This window comes from Nyctereutes procyonoides, unplaced genomic scaffold, assembly GCF_905146905.1.
Source record: "Nyctereutes procyonoides isolate TBG_1078 unplaced genomic scaffold, NYPRO_anot_genome, whole genome shotgun sequence".
In the NCBI taxonomy this organism is placed as follows: domain Eukaryota; kingdom Metazoa; phylum Chordata; class Mammalia; order Carnivora; family Canidae; genus Nyctereutes; species Nyctereutes procyonoides.
In genome coordinates this window covers 18,518,623-18,536,325 of record NW_026575040.1, presented here as the reverse complement: position 1 = coordinate 18,536,325, position 17,703 = coordinate 18,518,623, and the positions used below count along the sequence as shown (strand labels likewise).

Genomic DNA, 17,703 nt, shown 5'->3' with positions numbered 1-17,703 from the left:
AGCTATGACAACTTCACATCATTGCGGTTACTAATTTTTGACTCTTTCCTTCATGGTGAAAAAACTGTACTAGAGTGCAGGTCCTCTTAGACTTCATTTCACTTAAGCCTTGGACCCCTCTAACCTATTCAAAGGCTTTGTACTTTCCATCACTTACTCTCTTTAGGGTTTCCATACTTCCTTTATATGCTCCTGTTGGCATATAAAAATGCTAGAATATCTCCCACCTTAAAAAAAAAAAAAACCTGTCCTCCCCTGAATCTATGCCCTCCTCCATCTACCTCCTCCCCCTGCTCAGAACCACCTCCATTACCATTCCTAAAATTAGTGGTCAATGCTGAATGTCTCCACTTGCTCACTTCAGTCTCTTTTCATCGTTCTCCATTCATTTTCTTCTCTACAGCTCTACTAAAGCCCTTATTCTCAGGATCACCAATGAGCTCCATCCCTCTAAATCCACTGAGCCATTCCCAGTCCTTCCCTCACTGGATCTCTCAGCAGCATTTGACTCAGTAGACCACCCGGCTTCTGAGTCAACACTGTTTCAGCCTTCCTCCTACATTCCTGCTTGGCTTCTTCCTAGTCTGCTGGCTCCTTCCACTTATTCCTGATTTTTAAATTTGTCTAAACCTCTCCTGTTCTTTAAATACACTCACTCACAGTTTGGAGGAGATTTATCCAGTCCCATGGCTTTCATTTCTATCTCCCTGTCAATAATTCCCAGATCTATATATTCTCCCGTCCTGACGTTTCCCCTGAGCTCCAGACTTAACAAACACATCATGCCACCTACTTGACATTTCCATTAGATGTCTAATTAGAATTTCAAGTTGAACATTTTTTTAAAATAGAACTTGATCTTATCTCCCAAACCTGTTTCTCCCACAGTGTTCTCCACTGCAGCTATTGGCTTTACCATTCATCCATGCTATGGTCTGAATGTGTCCCCGTGAAAAATCGTATGTTAAATCCTAATCCCCAAAAGTGATGGTTTTGGGGGTAGAGCCTTTAGGAGGTACTTAAGAACACTCATGAATGGGATTAGTGCCTTTATAAAAGAGCTTCAGAGAGATCCCTAACCCCTTCCACCATGTGAGGAAACAGTGAGAAGGCGCTGGCTATGAACCAGTAAGAGGCCCTTACCAGAATGTGACAATGCTGGCGCCATGACCCAGACTACCAGCCTCCTGAACTCTGAGCAATAAATTCTTGTTGTGTAGAGATACTAATTCTGTAGTATTTTGTTACAGAATCCTGAATGGAGTAAGAAACCTCAGAATGTAAATTTAAAGCCCATTTTTAAAAAATAAAGCCAATTTTTAACCACTTTATTCTTCTTACACCTAGATATAATAAAAATCCAATTATTGGACCCCTATCTGTACCTGATGGCCAGGACTGGGTGTCCTCAAAATTCCCATCCAGATGATTTCCAGGATTGGTGCTGTGGTCTACATTCATGGTTCTATCCTTTCCAGGACTGGGTATTAAATAGTAAACCTAAAGCACTTGAAAAGATGACACTCATGCAAACTGAATCTCTGCACTTATCTTAGCTACTCTAGTCTCTATGACAAGTAATCTTCATTCCCAAAAAGGATGAACATTTGAGTTTTTCCAAAAGCCAATTTTCCAGGAAAGGAGCCCCAAGAGGGTGGAGGCATGAGGGCTGGGTCCTCTGGGGTCTAATGTTTCTCATCTGAATAGCTGCAGACATTCATATAGATTGGGCTGAGTCAGGTAGGCTAGTGGAAGGTTGGAGGAATTATGCAAGGCTTATTGGAAAGCTGGATCTGCCTCTGAGAATGAAAAAAAAGCCTTCTTTCCTTTTGACAGTGTCAGTTATTCTAACTGCCAAGGAAAATAAGTATGTAATGAATTTTGTAATAAATTCAGGAATTGCTAAATATATGTAATGAACCATGTGGGTTTTTACTCTAGGACATGAACATGTGAATCACAATGCAGATGTCTTGGCTGTACAGAACACAACCCAGAAATTCCTCCATTTTCTTGAACATGTACTTCTCAGGGTTGGCCTGCAGGTGGAGATGTAGCCCACAGAGGGACTACATGTTACAGTATGGCAAGGGACTGATGGGATGTTAGATCCAGATAAATAATTAGCATATTGCCCAAATAGATCTTGCCTCCTTGATTCCAGATGTGATTCATTCAGCACTAGAAGATGAGTAAGGCACTGCACAGGCAAAATGACACCATAGTCTGACAGACTGAGCTTCTCCCATTGTTCTCAAAGCTCTTGGACCAGTATGCAGAAGTATCTACAACCTTCTCCATGTCCAGGTAGGTGATAAGAGAAAAACTGCCTTCTGGATAGCCCCCAATGAACTGCCCATGTGAAGTTGTTAGTACCTTTGAAGAAAGGACATGTGTCTATGAGTAAAGTGGCCAATTCTCTCATAATGCTGGTCCCTATGTTCAAAACAGCAGGTTAGCATCCTCACTCCTCTTCCTGCCACATATTCCACCTCTGCTAAAGCTTGTGAACAGAATTGTTGCCTGCAACTGGCTTGGCAGGAAGGCAAACATATTTGGAGTAGAATTACAAATTCCCTCACTCTGCCCTTAGATGTGCAAAGAAAATGAAGCTTCTTTATTTCCTTGTAATACATCTGCTCATCCACAGGGAACTATGAAAAAGAATCATAAATTTATCTCATTCAGTTAAATTTAGTTCAGTTCAATAATACCAATAACTCCTGTATGTGAATTCTCTTTAATTTCTTTAAGTAAAATGGTCTTTCAAATTTTCTCTTCATCTCTTTGTGTCCTTCAAGATAACATCTGTGTGTATTGGGCTCCGTAAGAGTTTTGATGACCCGTGGTAGCAGAGATAGTATCATCTGGATCTTCACTGGTGAATAGTGGAGCGCCTGGATTTTCTGTTCCCTGGACTGGTGACCACTAAGGTATAATTTTTCTGGTGTGGCTTTCTAAAATGAAGTACTATCTATCTCTGAAATCTGTGGTTCTAAGGCCTTCTCAAAGTTCCTATTCAGCTACGTTTTTGTTTTGACCAGAGCCCTGTGATGTACTGTGCTCTCAAAACACACGGAACTTACTGGATCCATTGTACACCAGGTCATGTGGGCCCAGGAGGGATGGCTCAAGCTTATCTGTCAACTCACCTCCCACTACACCTCCTCACTATCATTCCTTGCCTAGACTCTGACCTTTGACCTTGTTTCTTCTTTGTCTTCCTTATTTCTTCCATAATCCTTTAAAACTGGAAGGGGCAGTCTTTAGACAATTCATTCATCCATGTAAGATTTCCCTTCTAGAAATGAGACTCATGGCTTAGCTTTCATTGGTAGGAAGGATATCTTCTCAATACTCGAGAAAAAAAAAACACTGTGCTTTGAGTTCCCCTATCTAGTTGTAGATATGCCTTATATCTGAATTTTATTTTATTTTTAAAGATTTTATTTTATTTATTCATGAGAGACAGAGAGAGAGAGGCAGAGACACAGGCAGAGGGAGAAGCAGGCTCCATGCAAGGAGCCTGATGTGGGACTCGATCCCGGATCTCCAGGATCAGGCCCTGGGCTGAAGGCGGCGCTAAACCACTGAGCAACCAGGGCTGCCCACATCTGAATTTTAAAAATCCTTTCTGGACAAAGCCTAATTTTAAGTCTTGATGTGGAGTCAGTACAAAATATAATCAAAGTTTCAAAGGTCAGAAATTATTTTTTCTATAGCTACACTGTCCAGTTTGGTAGTCAGTGGCCCCACATGGCTATTTAAAATAATTAAAATTGGGGCACCTGGGTGACTCAGTGGTTGAGTGTCTGCCTTTGGTTCAGGTCATGATCCCAGGGTCCTGGAATCAAGTCCAACATCGGGTTCCGCACGGGGAACCTGCTTCTCCCTCTGCCTATGTCTCTGCCTCTCTCTGTCTCTCATGAATAAACAAATAAAACCCTTAAAAATAAATAAATAAACAAATAAATAAAATTAAAATTTAGAAATTTCAGGTCCTCATGCTAGCCACATAGCAAGTTCTCAGTAGCCACATGTGGCTGGTGCCCACCACCCTGGACAGCAAGAATATAGAACATTAACATTCTTGTTAATGTAATGGAAGGTCTATTGGACGGCTATTCTAGAGGTGTACCTACCTCCCTTTCCTGAAGCACTAAAATACTTTATGGAGAAGGAAGCTTCCCATAATGTAAGCTCTGCAGGATATGGTACTACACCTAAAAATACATCTTTTAATAATTACTCCTAATTAATACTTGTTGCCCTGGACTCCTAAGAAGCTGGGTTAGTCAATAAGCGCCAGTCCACTTCTCTGAGAGCCAGTGATGTTCTCTGTTTTTCCTAAGAAGAGGGATACATAGTTTTTGGAGCCTAGTACAAAATTGAAACGTTTAAATTTTATTCAAAAGTTGTTTTAAAATGTCAAGATAGCAGTAGCAGAGTATTAATGCAAATACTGATTTTTTTGAGTGAGGAGCCAGTATAACTGCATTGGTCTTATACCTACGAAGCTGGCTTTGTTCCAAGATAATCATGCCTAAAAAATAAATCAAGGCAGCCCTTTGGGCTCACTAGGGAATTTGCTCATGAGTGGCAATGCCAGGAACCACAGCTGGGCCAGTGCTGGCCAAACTCAGATGTTAACTCAGACAGCTGCCCAGGGAATGCCTGTGACTGGAGGGAGCCACCTAGCCAAAAAGAAGCGACAGGATATAAGGGCCCCAACATGTTATATTGGAAAGCCCAATGCTGAAAGGTCTGGGCATGTCAACTGCTTCCAGCTGGGTATGTTTCCAACAAAACCAGGGCTGTGTGCAGCCAGGAAGGCTGAGATTTGTCACAGCCATCATTTTAGAAACTACTGGAAGACAAGGGAAAGGTCACACACCCAGAAACTTCAGCTTTCCTACCTGGACTATTGGTATATGATATCCAAGGGCTTGTGCACAGGGCAGCAGGGTGGGTTCCCTGCCTCAATCTGAGAGACAAGGGGATTTGAGGAAAGGCCAGAACAGTCACTTACAACTTCAAAATGAATCATCAATGCCAAGGAGTAAGATGGGGAAAAAAAATAATAATCTACTTGTAAGTTGGCTAAGCAGAAGCTGAGGAAAACAGACAAAAACTAAAAGATCTGAGGTGGAAGGTGAGACTTGGAACCTATAAACATTCTGTAAGATAAGTAAATTAACTACCACAGCTTTTTAGAGTGTAGCAGATTGATACGTACATGGAAATGCTGGTTAAAATTCAATAAAATTTTTTAACAAATAGCTGAGGCCAAAAGGGGGGAAAAGGGATTTAGAATAAAAAGAAAAAACAAAACCATAGTGGGTTCAGTGTGAGTTGACCCTCTGATGTACTTGATGGTCTAAATAGTGCTTGTTCAGTTGTTCAGGGTTTTCTTCAGGTGTCCTTGTCTGTCATATTGACCCCCGGACTTGGGCAAAGAAGACCTGGCCCTTAGCCCAGCCCAGGCCCTTGGCCACCTTCTCTATTCAAGTTCAGAAACTGAATAAAGGAGCTCCTTGAGCTTCCTGAAACATAGATTCTGGGGACCCAAGTACTGTCCTTGAAGGAAGACCCTTGAAGTATGGAAAGATAAGTTGAAAAGTCCAACCACTCAGCTTGGCAAAGCAGTATGGAAGCTTGTGGTTTAATTCTCATACATGACTTTTTTTTTCCATACAGGACTTTTTAATTTTAATCCTAATTCTAGGAAAATAGCAAAGTTCTAGTAGAGAGGAAAATACATTTTAAAACTAAATCAACCGAGGGACTCATGGGTGGCTCAGTCAGTGTAGCATTCAACTCTTGGTTTCTGCTCAGGTCATGATCTCAGGGTCATGAGATGAGCCTTGCCTCAGGCTCTGCTCTCAGTGCAGAATCAGCTTGGGATTCTCTCCCTTTCCCTCTGCCCTCCTTCCTCCCACTACCCCCTTGTGAATGCTCTCTCGCTCTCAAATAAATAAATAAAGTCTTAAAAAAAAAAAACTAGATCAATCTAATAGAAAGTAGAAAAGGAAAAAAAAAACAAAATTAAAGAATGGTAAACAGAAAACAACATAATGATAGCACAAAGTCCAAATAGGTCAATAATCAAAGTACAAATAAATATTAATATATTGAATTTGCCTACTAAAAGAGATTTTCATAAGGGCTTTTAAAATTCAACCATGGGGATCCCTGGGTGGCGCAGCGGTTTAGCGCCTGCCTTTGGCCCAGGGCGCGATCCTGGAGACTCGGGATCGAATCCCATGTCGGGCTCCCGGTGCATGGAGCCTGCTTCTCCCTCTGCCTATGTCTCTGCCTCTCTCTCTCTCTCTCATTCTGTGTGACTATCATAAATAAATAAAAATTTAAAAAAATTAAAAAATAAATAAATAAAAAATAAAAATTCAACCATGTACTACTTATTAATAAATACACTTAAAACATGATGATGGAAAAAAAAGTGATGATGGAGAGGTCATTATGCTGAATAACATACTAAAATTTAACAAAAATTTAAAAAATAATAATATCAAAATCAATTTTTAAACTTTAAGGCAAAAGGAGGGTGATTATATAAAGATACAAGGATAAATAGAATAGTTCACATTGAAGAAATAGTAATTTGGAACCTCAAATGTGTGTGTGTGTAAATCAATATTATAGTTGTAGAAGACATAAACAACATAAGTAATCCTACACCCAAAGTTCAAAATATACATTATTTCTAGCACATGTGAAAAATTCATAAAAATTTACTATAGTATGTCAAAAAGCAAATTTCAAATGAATACTAATGACCCAAAATCATATAAAACATGTTCTCTGATAACAATGAGATAAAATTTTAAATCAATATAATACTTAAACTGCCCTACTCATGTTAGAAGCTTCCAAATAATTATTAAGCAAGGGAGAAAAAGTAATGAAAATTACCAAATGTTTAGCACTGTCCAGACACTTAAAATGCTAGTGCCAAAATGTATGGTATGCAATTTAAGCAGTATTTAGTAAGAAATTCAGAGCTTTAAATGCATATAATAGAAGAGAAGGAAGCATATACCTCAAAAAGTTAACTACAGAGAATGCAGAAGAAAAGAAATAACAAAAGGAAGAGAAACAGATGAAAGGGGAGAATGAATAAGGAATCGAATGACTCAACAGCTAGTTCTTTCTGAAGGTTAATAAAATAGGCAAACTTGGCAAAATCGATTGATGGAAAAAGAGAAAAAAAAAGTAGGGGGAAAGGGCCATGACTACAAAGAGAGTCAAAGTTTTTAAAAGCCCTAGAAAATATAGTGAATATCATTACACAAAAAAATTGATGATTTAATGAAATGGACAGCTCTTTAGAGATATACAAATCACAAAATTGATTTGAAAAAGAAATGGCAATCCATATATTTATTTATGCCCATTAAATAATTGAATCTGTAATTTTTAATAATAAATTTATTTTTTATTGGTGTTCAATTTACCAACATACAGAATAACACCCAGCGCTCATCCTGTCAAGTGCCCCCCTCAGTGCCCATCACCCATTCACCCCCACCCCCCTGAATCTGTAATTTAAAAAAATTGTACCCATTAAGTATGTCTCCTCAGGCTAGAGAGACAAAAGCAAAAATTAACTATTGGATTATTCCAAAATAAAAAGCTTTTGTACCATCAACAAAACAAAAGGGCAACCTACTTAATGGGAGAAGATATTTGCAAATGATATAGCCGACAGGGAGTTAATATCCAAAATATATGAAGAACTTATACAACTTAACACCAAAAAAACCCCAAATAATCCAATTAAAAATGGGCAGAGGACCTGAATAGACATTTCTCCAAAGAAGACACACAGAGAGCCAAAAGATACATGAAAAGATGCTTGACATCACTCATTATCAGGGAAATGTAAATCAAAGCCACAATGAGATATCACCTCATACCTGTCAAAATGGCTGAAATCCAAAACACAAGAAACAAGTATTAGTGAGGACACAGAGAAAAAGGAACACTTCTGCCCTGTTGGTAGAAATGCAAACTGGTGCAGCCCATGTGGAAAATAGTATGGAGGTTCCTCAAGACACTAAAAATAGAAATACCATCTGATCCAGTAATTCTCCTATTGAGTATTTACCCAAAGAAAATGAAAATATTAATTCAAAAAAGTATATATGAGCCCCCATGTTCCTGGAAGCATCATTTACAATAGCCAAGATATGGAAGCAAGCCAAGTATCAATCGATAGATGAATGGATAAAGAAGATGAGGTATATACATATGATGGAATGTTACTCAGCTGTAAAGAATGAAATCATGCCATTTGCAACAACATGGAAGGACTCAGAGAGTATTATGCTAGTGAAGTCAGTCAGACAGAGAAAGACAAATACCATATGATTTCACTTGTATGTAGAATATAAAAAAATGAAACAAAGGAATAAACAAACAGGGACTCCTAGGTGGCTCAGCCACTGAGCCATCATGCCCTGCCTTTGGACTCAGGTCATGATCCTGGGGTCCTGGGATTGAGTCCCACATCAGGCTTCCTGCAGGGGACCTGCTTCTCCCTCTGCCTATGTCTCTGCCTCTTTCTCTGTGTCTCTCATGAATAAATAAATAAAATCTTAAAAACAAACAAACATAAGCAGAAACAGACCCATAAATACAAAGAGAATACAATGAATACAATACAAAGAGAACAAACTGATGGTTACCAGAGAGGAGGGGGTAGAAGGATGGGCAAAATGAGTGAAGGGGGGTGGGAAGTATAGGCTTCCAGTTATGGAATGAATAAGTCATGGGGATGAAAGCATACAGAATGTAATCACTGGTATTATAATAGTGTTGTATGGTAAGAAACAGTAGCTACATGGGTTGAGCATAGCATAACATATGAAGTTGTTGAATTACTATATTGTACACCTGAAACTAATATAACATTTTATGTCAACTATACATCAATTAAAAAAAAAAGCTATACCCATTAAAAAAGCACTATGCCAACCAAGTATTTACCCACATAGGTGAGTTCAACCAAATCTTCAAAATTTATTTCCTGTATCATACAGACATTTTCAATGAAAGGACAGAAGAGATCCTTGCTTCATTGTATGAGAGAAGTATATTTTTGATACCCAAATTGCGCAAAGACAATATGAAAAAATAAAATATTTAGTTATTCTCACTCTTGAACACATGTGCATGAATATTTTTAAATATTATCTAACTAAATTAAGTAATGCATTTATAACACATCATAAAAAATAAGGCACAAAGCAAATATAATAAGATTAATTGTAGAATCTAGGTGGTTGATATATGGGTTTTCACTGTGCAGGCCAACTGTTCTAGTTTAAAATTTTTCATTTGAAAACCTTAGGAAAAGTAAGAAATCAAATCTTTGTACATCTACAACCTCTAAAAGTATATAATGACAGAATTCCAAAGATGGCTAAAAGAAATCTATCAATATAATTCAGCTCATCAGTATGGATGAGCAATTATAAAAGTACAGTTTATGGGGGCACTTAGGTGGCTTAGTCAGTTAAACATCTGACTCTTGGTTCACTCAGGTCACAATCTCAGGCTCATGAGAGCAAGCCCCTGGTTGGGGGGGGGGTGGTCCAAGCTCAGCAGGGAGTCTGCTTGGGATTCTCTCCCTCTGGCCCTGCCCCCATGCACTCGCTCTCGCTCTCTCTCTCTGTCTTTTAAATAAATAAATAAATAAATAAATAAATAAATAAATAAATAAATACTTTTCAAAAGTGCAATTTATGGAAAAAAGAAAAACTACTGGCAAGCTGGGAATGGACTACAACCTCATTATCCTGGTGAAGAGTGTTATAGGATTGGGCTTGGCTATTAGTGGCAAAAAAAAACCCTCCAAAATATACAAAATTTTACTTCTCATGTAAAAGACTAGTTAGATGTTTCAGAGCCAAATTCCTTCTATCATTTTGTTATGTGTTATGTAATCTTTATTTCTAAGATTACTTCAAGTCCAAAATGTTGCTCCCATTCCAGTCATCACATCTGCATTCCAGGCTACAGGAAGTAGAAAGGGGGAAAGTGCTTCCCTTTAGGGATAGACTGAAATTTGCAAACTTACATTCCCATGGCAGAAACTAAGTTATGTGCCCTCATGTAGTTGAAGGTGGCTGGGAAATGCAGGCATTTTCTTGGCAGACATATCTTCAGATAAAATTGAAAGATTCTGGGGCACCTGGGTGGCTCAGTCAGTTAAGCATCTGATTCTTTAATTTCGGTTCAGGTCATGATCTCAGGTTTGTGAGACAGAGCCCCACATCACTCTATGTGCTTGGCTTGGAGCCTCCTTAAGATTCTCTCTAGGGATGCCTGGGTGGCTCAATGGTTGAATGCCTGACTTCGGCCCAGGGTGTGATCCTGGAGTCCCAGGAGCCCCACATTGGGCTCCCTGCATGGAGCCTGCTTCTCTCTCTGCCTGTGTCTCTGCCTCTCTCTCTCTCTGTGTCTCTCATGAATAAATAAATAAAATCTTAAAAAAAAAAGATTCTCTCTTTCTCTCCTTCAGCCCTTCTCTCTCTAAAAAGAAAGAAGAAAGAAAGAAAGAAAGAAAGAAAGAAAGAAAGAAAGAAAGAAGAAAGAAAGAGATTCTACTTAAGAAAAAGGAGAGAACCAACCAAAACTGAGGGAGTTGGCAGTCTCTTCTATATGTATCTATCAGAAACCCCTAGAAAATATTTTACTTAGTGGTAAAACATTAGACATGTGCTCTTTAGCGTCAAGAGCAAGTCAAGGATACCTGTTATCATAACTTCTCTTAAACACTGTATAGAGTCTTAGCCAGTGTGACACTTTAAAAAAGAAGGAGAAGGAGAAGAAGGAGAAGAAAGAAGGAAAGAAAATTTCTCATATTTGCAGACCATGGGATTATTTACATAGAAATTGCAAAAGAATTTATAAGTAAGTAATTCAAACAAATAGGAGAATTCAGCATTCTGGATATATTTAGAGTGTAAAAGAAAAAATAATATATTTATGTATATTTATATAAAATGTCTCATTTACAGTAGATACCTAGGCAAAAATCCAAGGAAATATATTCAAGACTATTTGGTAAAATTAAAAAAACATTACGTAAAAGATGCACTGGATAAGTGATAAGACACTGAAGGATTGAAAGATATAATTGTGTAAATCCAGCAGCTCTCCCCATGAATTTATAATAGATCTATGAATCATTATAATTCTAATCAGAATCCCAACAAGACTTTCCATGGAATTTAACAATCCTACCCTAAAGTTCATGTGGAAAGTAATTAAAACAAAACTGCAAAGAAATTTTTGAAAAAGGAAACTAAGTGGATATTTGCCCTACTAGGCTAATTATAAGGCCACAGTTATTTAAATAGTGCAGTATTGAGACAAGGATATAAAAACAGGCCAAATGAGCATAATGAAAAAAATAAGTCAATACTGACCTATACATATATGGAAACTTGGAATGGTTCAGAGATGGCTTTACATGTCAGCAGGGAATGGTGACCATTAGATAAACGGTGCCAAGAGAACCAGTCATAGCCAGTGCATATCCTGGGAGGGAGTATTTAGATCTCTACTTCATACCATAATAAAAATATAGCTCACACAGATTAAAAATTTTAATGTATGGGGGAAAATCTTAAAAGTTATAAAGAAAGTATAAGAGAATGTCCTCATTACATTTCTTTGGGTTTCCTAAACAAAAAACTAAAAGCACAAATGATTACAGCAAGAATTTCAATACATTAAAATATAAAACTGCATTAGACAAAAGACACCATAAATAGTAAAAATGCAAGCCACAGACTAGGAGAAATTAATTATAATACAAACTATTATTTGTATTAGTATCCAGAACATAAAATAATCCCTACTACTCAATAAGGAAAAACAAGTAATATGGTAGAAAAATTGTCAAAGTTTTCGATAATTATTTATAGAGTCTACTGAATAGCCAAAAAACTAAGAAAAGATACCTTCAGAAATAAATGCAAATTAAAACCACAATGAGGTACTATTTCATCCTTATCAGCTTGGCAACATTTTAGAAGTCTGAGAAGCCCAAGTGTTGGTAAGAATGTAGCAACAACAATAACAATAACAGCAAAGAAAGCAAACAATCAAGGAACAAAGAAAAAGAGAAAAAAAAGGAAGCAAGAAAAAAAGAAAGATGAAAGAAAGAAAGAAAGAGAAAGAAAGAAAAGAAAGAGAAAGAAAGAAAGAAGGAAAGAGAAAGAAGAAAGAAAGAAAGAAAACAAAAGAAAGAGAGAAAGAAAAAAACTTCTAAATGTGGTTGGTGTGAATGTGCATTGCTAAAAGCCACACTGGTGAATAATGTTGCAATATCAGATGAAGTTGGTATGCACATGCACTGTGACCTAGAATTCTCCTTGTGGATATACATCCTAAAAAATTCACATACATGTGCCCAGAGAGACATAAAAGAGAATGTTCATTGTAGCATTGTATTTATTAAACAGCAAAACTTGAAAACAAACTAAATGTTCAAAAACACAATTGTGGATAAATTGTGGTGCCAGAGTCTCACAATGAAATACTAAATACAAACATAGTAAATATATGACAACCAGGCAGGAAGGATACATGCTAATTGGGGAATAGTGATTACCTTTGGGCAGAGAGCAACAGAACTGGGCAATGGGGCTGTGGTTAAAATATATCTGTATTGTTAAAACAAAAAAACCCTAAAGCCATTATGGCAAGATGTCAACATCAGTTAAATCTGTTAAGAACAATGAGGCTGGCCATATGTACAGACTATAAGGAATGATTTCCAAGGCATACTGTTAAGGAAAAAAAAGTAAGCTGTGGAGGAATATGACAAGTAGACTACCATTTGTGTAAAAACGAAAAAGGAGGGTCATCTTGTGTTGAATATTTCTGAATGATATAAAATAAATGGATAATGATGATCTCTAAAGGGGGAGGAAGCTGGGGCCTGGGGTCAGCAGTGGAAAAGAGACCTGTTTTATGTACCTTTTCCTACTCTTGGGCTGCTTTTATCACTCGCATTTGTTTTCTCAAAAGTAAAACACTAAAGCAAAAAGCATTTTTAATTAAAATTACTTGTACCCCAATAATGCATTTAGAGCCAAAATTACTGTTTTGAGGAATATTTTGCATCAAAATATAAGTGTATCCTTATGTTTGCCATCTTCCCAAATGACTGATTTTTCCGAAGAGTTCTTAATGAGTTCCTTATGCTCAGGCACACAGAAACGTACACCCTGCCTGCTGCATCTGCCTTAACTGTGCATCTATTTATATGGTATGACAGATACTTTCCCTAATAAATCTTACCATTTCCCCTGCTAAGGAACTAAGTGCTGACTGAATGGTTGATGACACATGGGAGTTATTCCTACATTTTCCACACACAGTAAGACAAATCAATGCAATGCCCCCTTCTTCTGTTAGAAACCCTAAGAGCTTTGGGGCATGTCAGAAAGGGTGGGGGCATACAATGAATCCATGGTTTCTAGACTTTCCTATGAGAAACAGGCTGAGGCCTGAGGCAGTTTGAGAGCAAAAGCAGGATCTGGAGTTCCAACTCCCGTGAGCTAATTTACAATCAAGAGAGCTCCAACCCTGCTAGATCTAGAACTCAACTATTACTTCCAACAGTGAGTGAACTTCCCTCTATTTTGCTTTGAGCATCATTAGTTTGTTTCAAGGCTAAGGACCTCAGCTGAATAGAATGGTGATTTTTAAACCTTTTATCATAGGACCACTTTAGGAAACAAAAGTGATCCTCACTGCCTTCTGTTACCCCCAGCTAGACCCCCAGAGCCCCATACCTCACCTGGTATAAAGTACAAGGTTCGGATTTATACCACTTTACAAGTATCCAGGAGGCAGGAGAGAGATTCAGGGTAATAGGGAAAAACAGGAAAAAGGCTCATAGTCATCTCTTTTTCATGTCTTTCGTTTCACAACTTCTTCCTTCCCATGCCTGCTGGTGTGCTCCCTTGCCTTGTTCCAGAGCCAAAAGACAGGTCAACTTCACTGCTTCTTAGCCAAGTTGGCAGAGGTTGTGGCAGCAGGGTGGTAACTCTGCCCGATGTTCTCAAGCTGCACTTGGGACATGTCCAACAGCAAAGTCACTCAGTAAACAGTTCTCTGTATTCTCTTTTCCTTGAGTTGGCTGGAATATCTAGGACCTGGTACCACCCACTCTTTAATTTGAGACAAGCCCACAAACCAGAAACTTCACAGATCACCCTATCCCAAAGCAGTCTTTTGCTAGATACAAAACACCATCTAGAAAATCATTGATATGCTACATAATTTTAATTCCAAGCCCTATTGATGTCCTTGTCAAGGTTTCATTTTTCTATTTTTAGTAATATTTCCTGTACATCATTCATTCAATATTTAAGAACCTTACTAAATGTCTATTTTGTGCCTAGTTTTGTACCAGGGTTGAGTGGGGTAAAGGAGAGGAACAGATACCGCATATAACAGTTCCTTATTTTAAGTTTACAGAGTGACTGGAGAGAGAAAAGTCAATATGAAACAAAGAATAACTCAAGACAAAATATCTTGAAACACCAAAAGCAAGGAATAAATATCAGAGACTCGGAGAGATTAGGAACAGCTTTAAGAAAGATGTTGGGCTGGAGCTGGGTTTTTAAGGAGGGGTGGTAGGTTGGGGAGGGTTTTCTCCGTGTGACATAGTAGCAAAGACCACAGAGGCTGGTTTCAGCAGAGCAGATTGTGGGACTGTCAGAGACCAGTCTAATAAAGCAACTCTGAAACCCAGTGAACAGGTAAACAAACAAACAAAACCAAGGGGCAAAGATAGATTAATAAGTTACCTAAGTATTAGTATTTTGCTACATAGAGAGACTCCTAGAGATCAAAGGGACATTGTGAATTATATCATCCACCTTCTGCTTCATTTTACAGATGAGAACATGGGATTAGAGAGGTGAGGTGATTTCACCATATCAGGTAACAAATTAGTGCCAGAGCGGAAACTCAACTCCAGAGCTTCTGACTCCCAACACATCACACTCTGGTTCAAACCTCAGACTATTATGCTCAGATGACTCCAGGCCAATTGGGACAAGTGACATACTAACAGTAACAATGTAAGTTCCAAAAGGGAGGATGAGGGATAAAGCTCATTTTCTACACAGATACTTGGGATAGTTCTAAATTTTTATTTTCTTGAATTGCAGTATGTATTGCGTCATGTTTTACCTCCTTTGCTTCACATTCAAAGTCTTCCACAACATGGCCCTGCCTGCCTTTCTGACCTTATTTCCCAACACTTTCCACTCTACACCCTCTACTCTAGCCAGATATGATCATCCACAGTCCCCAGCTCTCACCTGGCTCATTCTCCCCTCTGGGGCATTGCTCCTATCATTTCCCCCTTCTCTAAGAACGTTTCCCTTTTCCACATTGACATAAAAGCCAGGGTTCAGTTAGGATCTTCAGCTGCTTTGAGTCTTCTCTACACTCCAACTTAGTAAAATGCAACCCAGTTCATTTCAATAAAATTTTATGAAGGACCTGCTGTATGCCAGGAGCTCTTATGAGGCACCCAGGATTCCAAACTAAGTGAGGGCTGGGTGCTGCCCACTAGAGGGAGAATGCAGGCAGACATTGGGAGCAAATCATCACCACCAAGAATCATAAAAACAAGTACAAAAGACAGAGACAGGGTCGAAAGGGAAGACCGTATTGAGAGAGTGATGTCTGAGCTAGGTTAATGGGTGACTGGGAGTTTGTCAAGAGCTAAATTGGGAGAAGAGAAAGGAAAGGACTGTTCTTTTTTTTAAGATTTTTATTTATTTATTCATGAGAGACACACAGAGAGAGGCAGAGACACAAGCAGAGGGAGAAGCAGGCTGTCTGCAATAAGCCTAATGCAGGACTTGATCCCAGGACCTGGAGATCACGACCTGAGCCGAAGACAGACACTCAACCACTGAGCCACCCAGGCATCCTAGGAAAAGACTGTTCTATGCAGAGAAGACTACCTATGGAGAGTCATAGTATTTGGTAACTTTTTGTTTTGTTTACTAAACTAGCTTTGGAGTTGGTACCAGGATTGGTTTGCTTTCAAAAATAGCGCGCAAGTAGACGAGCAAGGGGAGAAAATGGCAAGAGAGTGGTCTGGGCTTCTCACCAGACTACAGAGGCTGGACTGAATCTATCAATGCTAAAGAGCTACTGACGACATTTTACGTGTCAAGTGTTAGGCTGAGTGGTTCCAAGGAATGTTGGCCCTACCTTATATTCAATTAATCAAATAAAGCTAAATTAAGGAAAGTTCTGGAAACAGACCCTGCAGAATGAATAAAATGTCAACAGACTGAAATGGAGGGGAAGTCATTACACCAATAGTTGAAACAGCAAAGCTGTCATTTAATTGTTACCTTATTGTTCTAAGTTCTGTTGATTTATTTTCTCCTGAGACATATTACCTAAATTCTTCAAGGACAGGGATTATTTTTCAAGTTTTCTTTTAATAGCTGCAAGTACCTAACACATCTCTGGATACCCAGTGGGAGTTTAGTCAATTATCAATGACCTTTGGGATGTGGAAAAAAAAAAAAAGAAGAAGAAGGAGAAGAAGAGAAAAGAAAACCCCTCATATTTGTTCATGACAGAAGCTTGTGTTTATTCCTAAATCTGTTGCTAGGAATGAAAATTCATAAGGTTTTATAAATCCATAATTTGAAATGAAGATGGTGTGTATAATTGGAAGCTTATGGTTGTCTAATAAAGGACAGAAGATTCCAATTAAAGCCAAAATTCCATCTCTAAGCAGCGTTTCTCACTGTGTGGGCATCCCAACTGCTAAGTTTGTTTAATAGATCAAATTAAATGGATGACTGGTTTTGAAGGGCATCTTAGGGATTTGGTGCTTAGCTTTCCTTTGGTGCATGTGTCCCTAAGCTCACTACTGACAGAAGTATTCAGTTTTATTATTGGAAAGTCAAACCACTTTTAGATATTGAGAAGAGTGATAATATGATACAAACACTTCTTGAAGGACTATATATGCATGTCATTTACTTCTTCTTTAAGTAAAAAAAAAGGCAATAATTTCACCAATTCTCTTTTTTTGCTCCAAATATTATCAGGCTCTGGAAAATACTCTGCCAAAAATATTTGTTTAGGTGTAAAGTAATTTTTGTTCCATAAAAATAAATGTTCTTTTTATGTGTTCAATGATGCTCATATTGCATTACATATGTTATTTTTAACTCATAAGTGGTGAGATGCTGTCATGCAGGGATGATATTCAAAATAGTTAACAATGGTACAGCATGTACACCAGTCATCGAGAATGGACCCCTGAGCAAGCTGGATGGATGCCAGCTGGTCTCCAGACCTGCATATATAAGCTCCATTTCAGTCCTGGTGTAGTAGACTTTTAAGCTACTTTTGTCCATGCATTTCCCTTCTGATAATAGTCACGCATTTTCCTTTGAAGAACTGCCCTACCCCATTCCAAGTGATCTTGAAGGAACCGGCCATGATGAGACTCTACCTTCCCATGCCCACAAGGCAGGGACTGGCGATCAAGATTTAGCCAGTCAAAATATCCCATTCTTTTTTTTTTTTCTCAAGATTTTATTTGAGAGAAAGAGCACAGTAGGGGGAGAGGTAGAGGGAAGTGAAGAAGCAGGCTCACCACTGAACAGG

At 38.4% G+C, this 17,703-nt stretch overlaps 2 long non-coding RNA genes across 4 annotated transcripts in view; one reads left to right on the top strand and one right to left on the bottom strand.

Moving 5' to 3' along the window:
- LOC129506361 (uncharacterized) overlaps positions 1–17,703 on the bottom strand; it is a 158,803-nt gene that overhangs the window by 90,032 nt on the left and 51,068 nt on the right. The gene's annotated exons all lie outside the window — the stretch shown is intronic.
- LOC129506362 (uncharacterized) lies at positions 2,210–10,971 on the top strand. The gene is made up of 3 exons (XR_008663752.1): positions 2,210–2,307; positions 2,802–2,933; positions 10,547–10,971. It is a non-coding gene; the product is annotated as an uncharacterized LOC129506362 (long non-coding RNA).